We start from the raw sequence: 5,118 nt of genomic DNA on the forward strand, positions 1-5,118 counted from the left end.
GCTATCAATTAAATCTTTAGGGTGAAACTGAGGTTGATGAACCACAACGCTGGGCCGCACTCTTCCATTGCCGACGTCCTCATATACCGACTGAACCGATTCACCATCACTATCATTCGCAGAATGGCCAAAATGTTGAAGCAGTCTGTCCTGCAATTCTTTTTTTACGTCCGGTTGTCAGTAAACTAGCTTCTCGCAATTTTTCTTTCAATTGTTCCACTGTCAAGTCTAATACCTCTGTTCTTTCCATCTTGCAAATGTTGAAATACCAATGGATAAATTTCTTAAAATATGTATGTATGCTTAATTTAAAAATAAGACTTTTAATCGAAAACAAGAAAAATTGCAAACAAAAATATTAGACGACTAATTGTATCTATCTGCGTTATAGGGATAGTAAATACTGACTAAACAATTCAGATTTTATTAACTTCTAGGCCAATTACTTATTCTTCCTTGAAACTTTACTTGTTTGCTTTCACATTAAACATTTCATCTATAGTTATTTGTTTGTTTACAAATTTTGCATTTTGTAATAAAACGAAGAAGGATTGTTTTTCAATCGTTAACTTTATCATCCTCCTCTTACTTCTGTTTAATCATTCAACACCTTTAATAATTTCTGTTCATTAAATACGTACATACATATGTACATCAACTTCGATTACAAATTTCTCTTTTACTTATTTTGCTTCTGCATTGTTGTTTTACACTTCTCATTTTACAACACTTTGTTTCGACTCAGTATTTCTTGCTTTATACATTTTACACCAGCTTTATGAAATTCCCTAGCTTTTACTTCACATCATTTACTTTTTCCCTTTTCATCAACTATTCGTTTTGCTACATTTTGTTTTGATTAAGTAATTCCTCATTTACTACATTTCAATTTACCTTCACTCTTTTTCTAACCATTAGCGCAGTCCCTCTTTCGTTACATTTATTTTGCCTTCTTTACACACTAACTTCTTGAAGTTCTTTGTATGTACTTTACATGTATTTTATTCCTTTTTGCTTACACACTAACTTCATTAACTTCGTTACCTTTATAGATTTCTTGTTCGTATGTACATCGACTTCGATTCAGCGGCACTTATCCATTTCTTCGTCCACTACCATCCGCTACGCTGCAGCTTCGCAATAAAATTTTCCTCTGCCTTCTTCGTCTTCGCACTTCGTTGAGTTGATGCTCTACTGCGATTTCGACGTCGTATTTGCTCCGCACTTTCTGCTCTTTGAATTTCGTTGTTTAATTTTCGGCTCATTTGAATGTAACGTTTTTCGTTCGTGTACCCACTCGTTCTATTGCATCATCTTTTTCCCTTTTTCGATTTGCTTTTGCAATACCACTTTTATAAGCGATCGTTTTAATAAAGTACATATATATTTCTACTTCAATTTCCGTGCAAAATCTTAATCAGATTTTCATTTCTAATTAGCAAAGTTTAAATTGCAAATTTCTTCTTCAATAAATGTTTCATTTTTTCACTCAGCGGGCGCGCAGGCTTTCCTCGCTTAGCCTTGATTTTTATAACTTCACTTCACACCGACCGACTCACCTTTGGTTGAGCCCCCAATTTGAGGATTTAAACACTTTATTACAGTTTTTAGATGTAGTAGTGTTTATTGAATATATTAAGTTTATTGTATTTACATATTAACGTTTATTTGTAGATTAAGATTAATTAATTTTAAATGTGCAAAACACGTCTGCGCGTCGTGGTGGCTCGGTCGGACTGCCTCCTTTTTATTTGAATAACGTTCGTCGGCGTCGATTTTGCGCAATAAAAAGGATGGAATTCGTTCGCCACTAATTATATCGTCCGTCAGCGTTAAATATCGTCCGTTTTCGTCTGTACGTCATTATATGTACCCCCACATATATATATATATTAATGAAGGTAAATTATTGTCTTCCCCTTCACTCCTCCTGAAACCGAATTCCGCCAGACCCTTTTTCGACACAAGGTAACCTACAAAATTCTCCAGCCAATCAAACTCGATATCGTTAAGTGGTATTTTTGCAGCTTCCAAATGCGCAACTCATTTTTCATTTTATTATTTTTAAAAAATTATTTTATTTTGTCCTTTGTAGATCACATTCTTAAAAAAAAAAAATGTTTTTATAATTTTCAATCTGGTAGCCTGATTTCGTGAAAGTGTCATAACCTCAGCAAAAGTAAAATGGCTAACATGGCTGCTAATGTCATTAAGTGAAACTACCTTCATTTTTGTACCATGGTATTAGAGGTGGCCCCGTGATGCGGCAATTTGTATCAATTGCAAAATTTTTGTTAAAATTTGAAATTTTAATTCAAGAAATGTCAGCTTGCGTGTCAACCAAAAATGTGCATAATTTATTTGACCCGGAAATTTGCAATTGAATAATATCTGAATAATTTAGATTTAAGCAGTAAATGCCTTTCGTTATGGAAAAATCATTTAGTTGTCTAACTCCTGCTCCCCCAGTGTTCGCTCCGGAGGGGCGTGAGCGTTTAAAGCACGGACATTTGCATTTCTACCCCTATTGTTCGACGATCTGCTATTATTGCTCTTGTTTATTGTGAGAACAGCATTTTTTTTCTATGAATCGGCATACTTTAAGCATTGTTGACGCTATTTCCTCATTCAAATGGAAATACTGACTTTATTTCCAAATTTTTGTTGACTTTATTTCGCTTTTGAAAAGGTAATAATGTCAATTGACTTTATTTCGCACCAGCGGGGGAAATAAAGTCAATTGACCTTATTTCCAATGACCTTATAACCTGTCACCACGTGCAATATAATTTTATTATAACAAGTTACCAGCGAATCTTTGTATTTTTGAGTTTAACCGCGTATGTCGACAGTGGTCGATTCTGCGTAATTCGCTTAGTTATTTTAACGAAATCGGATTGGTATTCTATAAATTTAATTTCAAAATCTGACATAACCGATAACCTCAAAAAGTTCAAACACCGATAGTTACCACCGACTACCACTCACCGCACCCTTATGTCGAAAAAGAATATACATATGTGTTACTTACTGAGAAAATAGTCAAATATTATAGTCCGCTGAAAGTTTGGCATGAAATAAGGGGTATAGCCATCCAATAGGAAAGGGCTGTGGTTTTCTGTATGTGCTGTCTCACATGCAATATAAAATATGGTGTGTTTTCCAAACTTCTTTTTTTAATTAGGCAAAATAGTTTCTTTTTTTAATTTTGTAAATATGTGATGGACACATTACGACAAATAATGTTTTATGTACATATAAATATAGAGTTATAAATACATAAGTGTATATAAGACACTTGAAAAATTTTAGAAAAAGTTAAATTGTTATAAATTTTGGTCACTGACGGTTTCTGTAGAAAAATAAAAATCGTTAAGGTGGGCCATTCAAGTCAGGGGTTTGCGAATAATAATAGATATGGTAGTTTTTCGGTATAGAAATAGAATTATTGTCAGAAAAAAGTAGTTATTTACGTCACAGTTCTTTCTTCCGAAAAAACAAATCAAGAATTGGATTCAAATACGTAGCACAAAATTTAAAATTTTATTGAAAATTAGATGAAAGTATTTAAATTGAAATGTCATGAAAATATTTAAAGTTACACAATTCTAGCAAATACCCGGCGTCCTTCCCTGCGCCTTAAACGTATTTTTGTTTTGTTACTTCCTCTCACATATTTGTATAGTAGGGAGATTTTTCTTTCCAAATTAGATAAATATGTGTACTGTATTTGAATATTAAATTAATACACGTTTAAGGAAAGGGTGCGATAGTAGACTCCAGTTGCAAGACTATAAATTAAATTTCCAAGAGAAAGTCGGTACTTTACATATTTTCTAATTACATTCGTAAGATATTAACTAACACCCAATGTTTAGTATTAAGTCTCATCAACGGCTGATGTATCGTGTGACCCCATTCAAGATGGCATCACCACATCAATATTTCGATTTGTAGTTGTCGATTCTAGCTTTGGCTTGTTATCTCAAATAAAGGGACTTTTGTTCTCCACGTTGCTTCCGTAAGTTTGGATATCTTTTATTTTCTTGATACATTTTTGGTGCCTCCTGTGAGGACCTTACTTAGTTAAATTGTTAATTCGATATGGCTGAATTAAACCTACGTTTGGCGGCGAGCAATGCCATCCAAAAATCAGCAGAGAGAATAAGACTCAATGGCAAAAGCTGGGACACGTGTCAATTAGAGCAGGAGCTGGCTGCCCTACGGTCCTACTTCACGAAAGATTAATCATGACAAATTGGTTGCGATTGCCACCAAGGAGGAATTCACTCTGCACGAAGATCTGTGGGATAAGGTAGAGGGCATCTACAATGAGGCAGTGGCATTGGTCTCGCGTCAATTGAAAGAAGCCACTTCATCGCCGCCCGCCTCATCGGTACAGGTTAGGGAGCAGCCGCAGCCGCAGTTTCAATTGAAATTGGATCCATTGGTGGTTCCCAGTTTCGATGGCCAACTACAAAATTGGCTAGCATTCAGAGACTTATTCGAGTCGTTAATACACGAACAGCAATATCCCGAAGCTTACAAGTGGGCAAAGTTACGGCAAGCCATTCCAGTGGAATCGGTGCCCCTAATTGGCAGTCATTACTCCGGTGGGTATGAGGAGGTCTGGAAGGCCTTGAACGACAGGTATAATAGCCGGCGGCACTTAGCCGAAGCCCATGTAACTCGGTAGCTCAATATGAAGCCTACTACAGAAGACAGTCAAAAGGCATTGTTGTCCGTTGTCGACCAGGTTAGAGAGTCTCTACGAGCATTGCAGGTCATGGAGCTACCGGTAAATAGTTGGGACGCCATTATGGTGCCAATTGTGGTATCGAAGGTGCCCACCATGGTGCAGCGGCACTGGAATATGAGCCTTACAACAGCGGACATTCCCAACTTAGAAGACTTGCTCAAATTTTTGGAAAAACGCGCTCATAGCCTGGCTTGTGATGGTGGGGCAAACTTTCCCATTGCGACAGCTGGAGCTGGGCATTCAGATGCACGAAAAAAATCTCGGGCCCTACAAACTCATCTTGTCAGAACAGAAGAGGGGCAATGCATTAGTTGCGGGGGCGAGCATCGCGTCATGCGCTGTCCTTCGTTGTTAGCTTT

This window comes from Rhagoletis pomonella, unplaced genomic scaffold (assembly GCF_013731165.1).
Source record: "Rhagoletis pomonella isolate Grant_MI unplaced genomic scaffold, Rhpom_1.0 Rhpom_scaffold_00113, whole genome shotgun sequence".
NCBI lineage: Eukaryota > Metazoa > Arthropoda > Insecta > Diptera > Tephritidae > Rhagoletis > Rhagoletis pomonella.